General features: G+C 41.5%; 1 protein-coding gene across 9 annotated transcripts in view; it reads right to left on the reverse strand.

Moving 5' to 3' along the window:
* PHACTR2 (phosphatase and actin regulator 2) overlaps positions 1–13,531 on the reverse strand; it is a gene marked incomplete at its 3' end in the record, with an annotated part of 257,615 nt that overhangs the window by 74,485 nt on the left and 169,599 nt on the right. The window lies entirely within an intron of this gene.

Below are 13,531 nucleotides of genomic sequence, written 5' to 3' on the forward strand. Positions count from 1 at the left end.
GATAGCACAACTGTGCTCACGGCAGCATTATTCACAACAACCAAGAGGCGGAAGGAACTCAAATGTCCACTGACAGATGAATGGGTAAACAAAATGTGGCATATACATACAATAAAATACTGTACACTCATAAAAAGAAAGGAAATGCTGACACATGCGTCAACATGAATGAAGCTTGAGGATATTTTATGCTGAGTGAAATAAACCAGTCCTAATAGGATAACTACTGTATGATCCCGTCTATGTGACATATACTAAAGCAGTCACCTTCATACACATAGGAAGTAGAATGGTGATTACCAGGAGGTGGGGAGCGGGTAGTGGGGATTGTTCAATAGGTACAGAGTCTCGGTCTATAAGATGAAAAAGTTCTGGAGATCTGTTCTATTACACTGTAAATAAACTTTACATCTCTGAACTTGACATTTAAAAATGGTTTAGACAGTACACTTTAGAACAGGTTTTTTGACCACAATAAAAAAATAATAATGACAATACCAAGTGCTGGCAAGGATATGGACCAATTGGAACCTTTACATTGCTGGTAAGGAATACGAAACTCTGGAAAATAGTCTGTGGCAGTTATTTATAAAGTTAAACATGCACTTAGTGTATGACTCAAAAATCTCACTCCTACATATTTTCCCTAGAGAAATGAAAACTTTTGTTCACACAAAGGCCTTTATGTGAATATTTATAGCAGCTCTATTCATAATCACCCCAAACCGGAAACAATCTACGTCCTTCAACAGGTGAATGGATAAATGAACAGGTTACATGCAGAGCACGGAATACTACCCAACAACAGAAACGAGACACTCGTACATGCAATATCCCAGATGACTCTCAAAGGTGAAATTGCAAGTGAGGAAAGCCAGTCTCAAAATATTTTATACTTAGTGATTTCCATTTCTGTGATGTCCTTGAAACAACAAAATGATAGTGAAGAACAGAGCAGTGGTTGCCAGAAGTTAGGAGCTGGGGGAGGTGTTGGAGGGGAGGGAGGGTATGCCTGGAAAAGGATGGGGCGGGAGGACTGGGCAAGGATGGATCTGGGACGTATCCTGATAATGGTGGTAGTTACATAAAACATACATGTATTAAAATTCACAGAACTACACACACACAGACACACACACACACACACACACACTCTCTCTCTCTCTCTCTCTCTCTCTCTCTCTTTCTCTCTCCTCAAAGTAAAAAATACCGGGGTGGTGAATGACCAAAAAATGACCTCTTTGGGGACAGTCACGTTCACAAAGGTAGTAATAGTGAACTAGTTAGAAGTTCCTTTGTATATCTGCCTCCAACCTTAGCCAAACACAATTCCTACTTCTAAGAAAATCTCAGGCGTCCAGCATCAGGGTTGTCAGGAAAGGCAGCTATATTTTTCCATGGACTATATAGGCTCATTGACCCATGGTCAAAAACAGAGGGAAGGCAGAGAAAAAAGTTTTGGAAAAATAAAAAACTTATTTGTGTTTTCTGAAAGGGCCAAGGTTTGATACAGCAAGCACAGACCAGTGTTCACTGAAATGCTTCATTCGTAGGTCCCCACTTTGCTGGGGGACATTTACAGGAAATGTTTCCAAGGGGCTACCAAAAACAGTCACAGATAACCTGGAGGCTATGAGGTCTGGACCATGCAAAAACCATTCCAGTAATCTCTCAGGGGTGACCTCTGCTTTTCTTCCTCAGAGAGGAGCCACCAAGAGGGGAGCTATAAACAGAAACCAGCTTTCCCCTTCAACGTGAAGGTAAAAGGAGTCAGGGAACATCTCTCTTTGCTCTGATCTGGAAAAGGTAGTAGATAACTAGATGGAACGGAAAAAAATAGTAGTTAAGGAAGGCACAAAGAGAAATGTTTTGGAGAAAGAAAAGAGGAATCAAAACTGTAGTTAAGAAGTTGACAGGAGAAAAATGGGGAACCCAGAGATAGAAAGGCTGATGTGCGGTATGGATCTGGAGCTGGGTAGCAGGAAAGAGACAGCTGAGAAGAATGGTACACCAGAGACACTGACGGTTCACAAGCCTCGAAACTTCCCTCTTTGTTAACCACTGTATCCTCGGAGCACAGGAGAGTGTGTAGGCTCACGGGAGGAGGCCAGTGAGTATGTGCTGTGTGAATGAATGAACAAGGTAGGCTCAGCAGAGCCCATAGGAAGAGTCACACGGTGGTCATCCAGGAGCTTTGACTGATGTGCGAGCTCAAGATGACGCCTTACGCAGACCAGGGTGACTCCTCAGAAGGAACGCTTTCCTTTCATAGTGTGTTTCTCAGGATGTGAAGGAGGCCATGCCTAGACTCCTCAAACCCCTACTCTACTGACTTAACAACAGGAATAATTGTCTTCCCCAGAAACAATCGGACATAGCCCATCCAATCAGAAGTTCTAAGGAGAAAACAGAAAGGTGTGGATGGCCAGGGGTTGTTTTTTAATCTGGCTGAAATCATGACATACAAAGACTGGACAACCCAAGTGAGTAGCTGTTGGAACTGATGGTGTCAAATCAAGGTCTGGTTTCCTAGACCAGAACTTCTGTACAGTAATACCCATTCCATGGAAAAAGGAGTGAAATGCCAGGTGGAGACTGGATTGGCCTAGTGAAGAGAACCTTAAAGCTGAATTAGAGAGGGAAGAAAACACTCAGATAATGATCTAAAATCAGGTCCCCTAGAAGACAGTCTCTAGGACAGAAGACACAGCAGCAGAGATTTCTGGTGCTTTTTTTTTTTTTTTTTTTTTTTAAGATTTTATTTATTTACTTGACAGAGAGAGGCACAGCAAGCGAGGAAACACAGCAGAGGAATGGGAGAGGGAGAAGCAGGCTTCCTACTGAGCAGGGAGCCTGATGTGGGGCTCGATCCCAGGACCCCAGGATCATGACCTGAGCTGAAGACAGATGCTTAATGACTGAGCCACCCAGGTGCCCCACTGGTGCTTTAAGAGAAAACAGCACCCCAGAAATGTGGGCACAATATGAAGGGGTGCAGAGGACAGTCTCCTCCACAAAGGAGATCTGAGGTCTCAACCAAGAAAATAACTCTTTGAGATATGTTGGGACAGGATTTCTGATAATCTGAAAGAGACAGATCTGGTCCAAGGGGGGGAGGTCTAATGTCAGAAGGGAGCTCACCCAGTTGGACCCTGTCAGGGAAACACACACGACTGAGGATGACATATGTTGGAGAATATGTAGAAGTGGGTACACAGAAAGGACATACAGCACATTGTTAGAAGGGGTAAAATGGATCACCCAGCTGGGAGGATTCGGCTGGGTGATATATTATTCCTACTGACAAATTCTTATCATTTTAATAACAAGATATAGTCCTATTGTGGATGTAATTCTAAATATAAAATACATATATTTATATACACATATAAATATTTTAAAAAGTGTAATCATAAGAATTTGGGGGGAAGTCACAGTGTTACCTTGGTATTAAAATGGCCAAGAAAGGGAACACAGAGCCTGTGGGCTCTGTGAAAGCAGGGGCCTCATCAGACTTGCTCATTGCTGTGTCCTTAGAACATAGCGCGTTGGGCCTGGTATTCAACAAAAAGGTACTGAATAATCTAGACAATTTAATATGGCCCCATGGTGAGAAACTCCGAACTTAAAACACATCAAGGGGATGAAAGAACTTTATGAAAAGATGGAAGGACCATCACATAACACTGTGATTTGGAGAGATGTATAAATATATATATATATATTATATATATATATATATATGTGTGCCAGGGGATAGCTAGAAAAATTGGAGAGAGTTTGTTCTGGGTCAGTGTAAGAGAAAACTTCCCCAATAATTAGAGTGAGAAAGCAGGAGCTTGGAAGTTAAATGATTACATGTTATCAGGTTTGGTGGAGAGAGAGGACATTGTGCCTTGGGGACAGACCCAGATGAAAGGTAAGGTAGTCTACAGTCCTCAAATTCTCAATTTTAATAGAAAATTCAGAAGATATTTTCCTAGAGTTTTGGTAAGTAGTGTTCAGCTGTATGTGAACACGTTTTAATAGTGCCCAGCTTCAGGTGTATTGTGGACCAAACTGAATTTTTTAAATTAATCTGGGAACATACTTGTCATTCCAAGTAATCTAACAAATCAGTACAGTCGACACCACTAGCATGTGAGTTAGGGACTGTTTACCCACAGAGGCGATCATACATTATTGTTTCAGTTTATAAAAGCATTCTCTGCGGGACTGATAATAAGATCTACCCAAAAAACACTGACATATGAGGGATTCTAAACTCAGACTCCATGAAGCAGGATTTCTGACGCCCTGTCAAAATCTGGCTCCTAAATTCTAACTTAAGAAAGGAAGCCGTAACAAAACATTTCTTTCTTTCTTTTTTTTTTAAATACTTTATTTATTTATTTGACAGACAGAGATCACAAGTAGGCAGAGAGGCAGGCAGAGAGAGAGAGGAGGAAGCAGGCTCCCCACGGAGCAGAGAGCCCGATGTGGGGCTTAATCCCAGGACCCTGGGATCATGACCCGAGCCGAAGGCAGAGGCTTTAACCCACTTAGCCACCCAGGTGCCCCATAACAAAACATTTCTATTACAGAGTTAAATTCCTTTCTTGGATTCCTGCTTCTCTCCTACAACTGTAGAGTGAAATGACATGATCTGTTAGGATCCATGTGCCAGCAACAGATATCAAGGTTAACAACCAGGAGGTTCATGAATGGGAGATATTTTAATCGTTAAAAGATTAGATACAAGTTTATAATGAACTGCATTCAGTATATTGACACCATTGTTAGATAGAAGGAAATCCATGCTCTAACACATATGATTACCTAATGGGATTTCCCTGAGTGCTTTTCTTTCCCTCCCACCTGTCTTTGTTCAAATGCTGTTTTTCTAGTAAAATTTCTCTGACCACTGCATCTTTTTTTTTTTTTAATTATTATTTATTTATTTGACAGAGAGAAATCACAAGTAGGTAGAGGGGCAGGCAGAGAGAGAGAGGAGGAAGCAGGCTCCCTGCCGAGCAGAGAGCCCGATGCGGGACTCGATCCCAGGACCCTGAGATCATGACCTGAGCCGAAGGCAGCGGCTTAACCACTGAGCCACCCAGGCGCCCTGACCACTGCATCTTAAACTGTAACTTACCCACATTCCCTAGTCCTTGCTCTATGTTTTTCTTCCCATTTTCTAACTCTGGGGATTGACTTTCTGCCTCCTATCCCTATAAGAATATAAGCCCCATAGGGGAAGGCAGTATTGTCTCTTTTGTTCCCTGCTGTATCATTAGAGTCTATAACAGTGCCTGACACACAGTAGATGTGGCTGCTCACTAAACATCTGTTGAGAAGACAAATGCGTGTTGTCCAATGTATAAGCAAGCAGCCCTATGCGGATCTGGTTGTGCTATGTGGTCTTTGGCTGATTATGTAACTTCCTTCTGCTACAGTGAATTGGGAAAGGGAGAGATTCTCTTTCCTTCCTCCAAGACGGTACTAGGGTGAATGATACACGAAAGTACTTCCATTTTCTTAGTGGAACAAGATAGATGAAATCAAAATGCTATTGTTTATTATGCCATCAGACCAGTCCTTAACAAATATCCCCCTATGCAAATCTTCTAACTTTGCCCTACTTTCTAGATATAGAAAATAATCCCAAGCAGTAACATTAGGCCTTTATGGTTACAGAGAAGACATTTTTGAATAGGATCAAAACATAAGCGTTTAATAGGACCAAACAAGGGTTGACCCTTGTCAACCATTTTTCTATGCACATGCTGCTGAAATTAGGCAAGTAAGTAGAACCAAAATTATTCTTCAGACCAAATCCTTCTCACAATAAAAACTCTAGTATATGAAGCAAACCCACACAGCAGAATCACCTTACACTGATCAATCCTTACTGATCCGGGTATGGATTTATCTTCTAGAGATACAACATAGTGTAATGGTCAAAAGTAGTGGCTTGGCACCACATTGCTTGGGTTCGGATACCATCTTTGCCTCCTACCATGTATGCCTCCTCCAGCAAGTCATTTTAATTTTCCGACCTTAGTGTCCTCATCAGTAAAACTGGGATAACAATAGCACTGAAACTTCATAAACTTTGATGATTAAATGAGGTAATGTGAATAAAGTTCTTGGAGTAGAACTTGGCATATGATAGCATTCAATAAAAATTAGACATTATGAAGAGTAGGGAATGCAGAGTACTAGTAAGTTAAAGTTTTTACCAGAGGACTCTCTATAGATCACTGATTCTTAGAATGCTGATAACTTGCAACAATGTTATCTAAAAATCTAGGCAGGCATTCCTTCTGCATTACTAACAACACAAATAAAAAAGTCACTATTATAATGAAGATAAATGTCTTTATTTAGGAGTGTAACTTACTTTTAAAATAAGGGCAAAAGATAGGAAAGAGAAATTTTCCCTAATTATTTATTGGCTTCTTGATAGTTGTACATGGTTGCAACTGTGAGCACATATTTTTGATTAGTATTTTAATTTACTATCTCTCTCCTTCCCATTATGAATTTTCAATCTTTAATTTCTTTTACAAAGTCCTAAAGCGCCTAGTGATGTATATTTAGTTATAGTGGATATTCAATAAATAAGCAATTCAAGGCACATTTAAGAGTACACATTTGGGGTGGGGGGTGCCTGGGTGGCTCAGTCAGTTAAAGGTCCATCTCTTGATTTTAGCTCAGGTCATGATCTCAGCTTTCTGATATCAAGCCCATCTTCAGAGTCTGTGCTGGGCGTGGAGCCTGCTTAAAGATTCTCACTCTCTCCCTCTGCCTCTCCTCCCCCTCCCCTAAGCCCATGCTTGGGCACAGTGCTCTCTCTCTGTCTGTCTCTTAAAAAAGAAGTACATACCAGGTATAAATTATTATATAAAGCACCTAAAGTTGGGCAAAAGTGAATGAGATAGTCTCTGACCTTCAATATTTTACACAGCAAACTGTAAGCAGACACATAAATAAAAAAGTCAAAGCATACATATCTTAAGAGAATTAAAGCAAAGGAGGAGAAGTTCCTACTCAGTTGATACAGAACCAAGGGTAAGACTATCTCAGGAAGGGCTCGGTCAGTCAAGCATTTGCTTTTGCCTCAGGTCATGATCTCAGGGTCCTGAGATTGAGCCTGCGTCCCATGCCCTGCTCGGCGGAGAGTCTGCTTCTCCCTCTCACTCTGCCTCCTCGCACCCCAGCTCGTGCTCTCTCTCTCTTTCAAATAAATAAATAAAATCTCCAAGAAAAAAAAAAAGAGTATGAAAGGGGTGTTTGTGGCTCAGTCAGTTGGGCATCCAATTCTTGACCTCAGCTCAAGTGTTGATCTCCAGGTCATGAGTTCAAGACCCATGTTGGGCTCCACACTGGGCATGGAGCCTACTTTTATAAAAAGAATATCTTTGGGAAAGAAGAGATATGTCATGATCCTTTCACGGTCATGTCATACACTGGGTATCTCCCCAGGTGTAGCTGTGAGAAGGTACTCAGAGCAAGGATAAAGAAGAAAGCCTTGGGGATAAGCAGGCTTAGGGGCACACTCAGTAAGTACTCACCCTGTGTGACTAACATCCAATATAAGTGACTGAAAAAAATGAAAAGAAAGGTAAGTTTGGGTTACACTGAGGAGAGCTTAAGAGTCTGCAATTCACTAAGGAAACAATGTGGGGTCAGCCATACTTTAAGCAAGAACCAACAGGACCAAAGTTCCACTTAAAAGATTCCTTCATGGTGGTATCCAAGACCTGCTAGAGAAGAGAGGGCATGCTACAGAAGAAGGGTAGTTTGCCTACCTACTTCTCCAAATCCACAGAAGTTCTTTTTCTTTCTGGTCACCCAGCTCTTGAGCTGTGCCACTCTAGCAAGAGGAGCTCCAGCACTTGAGTTTTGGAGTCTGAGGAGACCACTCCCTCAAAACCATCCCTGTGTTCCACTTTATACAGCAAGTTTCTGTCCCGAATCCTTTGGAAACTTCCTGTCCCAGTTACCAGCTCTATTCCCTGGTTCCATTTAAGAAAAAAAAAAAAAAGTATGGGGGCTCTGTTTGAGTCTTTCTGATTCCTACACCAGGCACCATCTTCCCATGAGTACTACCACCTAAGTAATTTAGAACACCCTGGCTCCTAAAGGCCTATCTGGATTTCCCACTCTCACTTACTTGGATGCTCTCCTATCCTAACCTATGGGGTAGAACACAGGCCATTTTCATGTGAAATACCCATTGTTCTACCTGTCTGGCCTGAGACTTAGAAAGTTGTCATCTTAGTTACTATGAGGTTCCTGGAGGCCTCTGGCATCCTCAACCTTCGCTGTCAGCCTTACCAGCTAGTTTAGGTTCCCCTGTGGGCAGATTTACTGCCAGAACCTCACCTCTCCCCACCTTCACCGGTGTTCTATAGCCTTCTATAGCTGGTACGGCTCATACCTAAATATAACCAAGAGGCTACCTGCAATAATAGACTGGTAAGGACCAGATAATAGGGACTGAGAGGAAAGGCTAATGTTGGAGGCCCTGCACCAGGAGAAAACACATGAAAGGTTTTAGTAACTAATGGGATACAGAAGATGGTAAGAGGTAAGGAAGAGTCAAAGAACTCCATGGTTCGAACTCCATGATGCCAAAGAAAGCCATGTCTGCAACAGCATGGGTACCTGGGATTGGAAAGGGATCTGTTTTGCTTTCGAAAGGATTTTGTACATAGCATTTTCCACTCCCCCTTCCCTCACTCTGTGCTCATTCATCACATCTGCCTCTCTAGAACGAAAGCTCCAAGAGTGCAGGAACCTTGCTCACTCCCTCCCTCCAGAATATCAGACTCCAGAACAATGCTTTCAGGAATACTTATATTCACTTATGAAAGTCTCTGATTCCATTTTCTTTTGAGTTCAGAATTGAACAAACGGAAAAACAGAAATTGGAAAGAACTAATATGAATGGAGTGCTGTGGTCTGTTACTGATTCATGACATATATTTGGGTATATAGTAATCTCAATGAGTTATTTGCTTCTATAGGGGAAGAAACGAGGTTCGAAATTCCCAGCTATTGCTTGGTCTTATTTCTTTGTAAAAATACAAGTGAATCATGTAACAACAGAACAAGAGCTTATAAATCAATGGTTTTCAGTGCAGATATAGATAGACCTTAGGAATGGATTTTTTTTTTTAAGATTTTATTTATTTATTTGAGAGAGAGAGCATAAGCGAGGAGAAGGTCAGAGAGAGAAGTAGACTCCCCATGGATCTGGGAGCCTGATGCGGGACTTGATCCCGGGACTCCAGGATCATGACCTGAGACGAAGGCAGTCATCCAACCAACTGAGCCACCCAGGCATCTCTAGGAATGGATTTTTGAGTTAACATGCACTCCTTGAGTTAACATTGCTACCCATCAATGCTCTGCTGGATGGGTCTAGGTCTTAGGTGGAGACTTGGCCTGAGAAATGTGGGTACTAAGAAGAGATGGGTGATGAGGAAGAGCACAGTCAAAGAAAGGGAAGGGCTAAGACACACAGCAAACTCCCTCGAAGGTTTAGGGAAGAGGAGAAGGGGGCGAGAGGAAGCAAAAAGCAGAAAGAAAAGTTAAAGACAACCAAGATAATGACATCTTTTAAAGATTTATTTATTTCTTTATTTGACAGAGAGCTAGAGAGCACAAGTAGGCAGAGTGGCAGGCAAGGGAGAGGCAGAAGCGGGCTCTCTGCTGAGCAGGGAGCCCGATGTGGAACTCGATCCCAGGACCCTGGGATCATGACCTGAGCCAAAGGCAGCCGCTTAACTGACTGAGCCACGCAGGCGCCCCGATAATGACATCTTTTGTCAATCACGGAAAGACAAACCAGTGATGGCAAATGCTGCAGAGGTTGGGATGGGTGAAAATGAGAGAGTGACACTGAATTTCCTGATTGGGAGGCTTGGAGTGTCATCAGTGGAGTGTTGCACACAGGCGCAGGTGGAAGAGGGAAAAGAATGACCATGGGAAGAGGATGTGGACAAAGTGACACAGGCTGGATTTCCAAGACGTTTGGTCTTGACAGCATCAGACTTTGCAGAAGTTGAAAGAACCACTGTGTTCAGACAGGGGATTTGACTATTGGGAGACAGAAGCAAATTTAAAGATCCAGAGGGAGGAACTTCAGCCACAACACACACAGCACCCCTCCCCACAAAAAAAGAAAGAAAAAAAGATAGGAGGAATAATTATGTAGGAAAAGAAGTGTACATGACATTTTGAGTTCTACATGTGCAGAACGGATGTAACTGAGAGTAAAGATGGGACCAGAGAAGGGCCCCTCTGGCTCAGGAGATAAAGAGTTAAGAAAAGATGCCCTGGGGGAAAGTAAATGGGAAGAAGACTGCTCTCCCAACTTAGAACCCAACGGCCTGTAGACCAGCCTGCACAGAGTTGAAGAGACAGGCAACTTTTTGCTTTAAAACAAGGCCAGAGAAACTGAAGTTGGGGCCTAGGCCCTGTCTCTCTTACAGGACAAGATGAACTTCCAAAATATAGTTGGCTCAAGGTCAGGACACTTCTCTCTCTCTCATTCGCTCTCTCTTTTTTTTCTTTAAGATTTTTATCTTTAAGTAACCTCTACACCAAATGTAGAGCTCGAATTCATACCCAGAGATCAAGAGTCATGTGCTCCACTGACCATGACCCTTCTAAACTGCCTCCGTCATGGGAAACATATGACTACAATGGCATCAATCAATCAGGGCTGCATCCTCTCTGTTACCAATCAAAAGAAAAAAAATTTCCTCAACAGAAACCCAGACTAGGAAAAGCAGTATTAATCACTATGTGGCGGAATGCAGGAAGATTCATAGCCATGTGGCTACAACACCAGGAATTTAGGAGAAGGAAAAACAAGATGGACTTGCCTTGGAAGAAATGCACCTTCTTTCAGATCTCAACACACTGTGGGACGTGCCTAAGGTGGACTTTATAGTGTGCCAGACAGCACATGACCTTGGTCATATCCAAACAACCAGAGTTCGCTGTTTGAGGCAATTTATTAAAGAACACTTTTCTTGGGGCACCTGGGTGGCTCAGTGGGTTAAGCCTCTGCCTTCAGCTTAGGTCATGATCTCAGGGTCCTGGGATCGAGCTCCACATCAGGCTCTCTGCTTTGTGGGAAGCCTGCTTCCCTCTGTCTCTCGGCCTGCCTCTCTGCCTACTTGTGATCTCTGTCTGTCAAATAAATAAATAAAATCTTAAAAAAAAAAGAAAAAAGAAAAAAGAACACCTTTCTCTTGGTTATTTCCAAATGCATCAGTTTTGCTCTAGACATGACAGCTTTCCTCAATGTAAAGAAAATATTTGTTACACGCTTTGTGCCTCCCTTTATTTCAGGCTTCACTGATACACTTCATAAAGCTCACCAGAAATTTAAGTCTTAAAATAAGCATATACATAAAGTAACAACAAAATATTTTATAATGGGACACTTGGTAACATCTTATGAAATTCAAGTACGACATTAATATCGGTTTAGAAAGAAATGACACAAATGCAGCAGATAAATTCACAAAGAATTGTTAACGTGTCTACTTGGCTTGTCTTTATTCTGTGATGTCATAATTTGGATGCAAAGAAAAGAGACATCTAATAACTTTTCAGGTTATTAATGTAGTTTGGTAGTCTTTAGGAACTAGGGCTACAGAACCCACAAATAACTCTTTGGAGCCAAGCTTATATAAACTCCGGTGTGACTCTGAAAAGAAAACAGAATAGAAAGATGGCTAGGCTTTCCTCAACAAATATGGGCTAACATAAACTAACACTTAAGGCTGTTTAAAATGACTTTTCTAAAATATTCAGGGTTACAGCCTCCCTATTGTCAAAATAATTTTAAAAAAAGATGACAAGGAAAAGTGAAGGAGAATTTCCTTGTGGTTATCTTTTCTTCATTGGGGAGAGAAAAGTTAGCATCCAAGATTCAAGTAAAGGGCAAGCTAAACAAAAGAGGAGACTTCCATCCTCCCTCCTCAGTATCTTCTGATTGGCACTGTCTGGAGCCCGACCCCCATCCTGGGTAGCCATGGTAACCCAAAGGGCCAGATCCTCTCAAAACTTAGGGAAAGGTGAGATGAGGACACTAAGAAGACCAGTCGTGGTTCCATTCACAACTGAAGAATATGGGAGCACAAGATGTCCAGCCAGGGATTAGGAGTCAAGGGCTGACAACAGAATCTGGAAATGAAAGCGCCTTAGAATAATCTTGTTCGACTCTGATCTGACTTGCTCAAGGTCACGGGGTACCTCGATGGCAAAGCCACTACCAGAACCCAGATGTCCTTACTCACTCAACACAGCACTCTGTCCACTTGCCATTGCCTTCTAATCCAAGGAACCAATTAAAAACTATAGAAAATGGGATAACCAATCTATTTTTATGTCCCCCTAAGCCAGGTCTCTTTTATTTTCCCTATCTTTTATTACAGAAATTTTCCAATACGTCCACACAGAGAGGAGAGAACAATAACCCCCCAGTACCCATGACCAAGCTTAAGCAATCACCAACTTGTGGCCAATCTTCTTTCATCTATATTCACCCCACCTCCAGGATTTTGAAACAAATCCCAGATATGGTATCATTATTTCTTGATTAAATATTACATGCTCAAAGAAGTTATACAGCAGCAAATGCATCACAGGCAATTTCATTAGGAAGCTTTGGTGTCCCTATTCCATACCTATGTGCTATTTGAGGTATTTTCTATTTTATTTCACAGCTCGAGAACTAAAGGCCAACTCCTATGTTAGCACAGACCAGTAAAATATGCTCTGTGACCCTCTACATACACCGACGATACTAACCTTGGTGCAATGAGGAATTCTGATAAGGCGATTGTATTAGACAATATAAGCATGGAGAATGTTGAACCTATATCAAGAGATAAATGCTTTTCTACCTTAAAGGCAATACTTGTTTAACTTGGGCTTAGTTCTGGCCTGAGATAAAAAGCAAATTTCTTCCATGAGTCTACATGAAAGGTACGAAATAATGTAATTCTTAAGGCTTAACAAATCCACAAAATGATAAAAAAAATTTTCACACCAATAGTGTTCTGACTCCCTTAGGACAGAAACCATTTATTTGTCTTAAAGGTATGATGGAAATTTTAAATTTAACAATAAAATACAGAAACACTTTTCTTTCAAACAGCCACTTACATTTATTTTTCCCATAAAACAAACACATTAAAAAAAGACATTCAAAAATTTTTCTTAAATTAACAAATAGGATTGTGTTACTGGAACTAAGTAGATAGATAATAGTGTGTGTGCGTGTGTGTGTGAACGGCTATTTTAGCTACAATGTTGACAAATAACATTTGCCCTTCTAATTTTCTATTATACCTTCTTTCACTTCCCCTCCCTCCATACTAGTTTTCTTTTTTTTTTTTTTTTTTTTAAAGATTTTATTTATTTATTTGAAAGACGGAGATCACAAGTAGGCAGAGAGGCAGGCAGAGAGAGAGAGAGAGGGAAGCTGGCTTCCTGCGGAGCAGGGAGCCCGATGCGGGGC

Source organism: Mustela nivalis (assembly GCF_964662115.1).
Source record: "Mustela nivalis genome assembly, chromosome: 5".
Taxonomy (NCBI): domain Eukaryota; kingdom Metazoa; phylum Chordata; class Mammalia; order Carnivora; family Mustelidae; genus Mustela; species Mustela nivalis.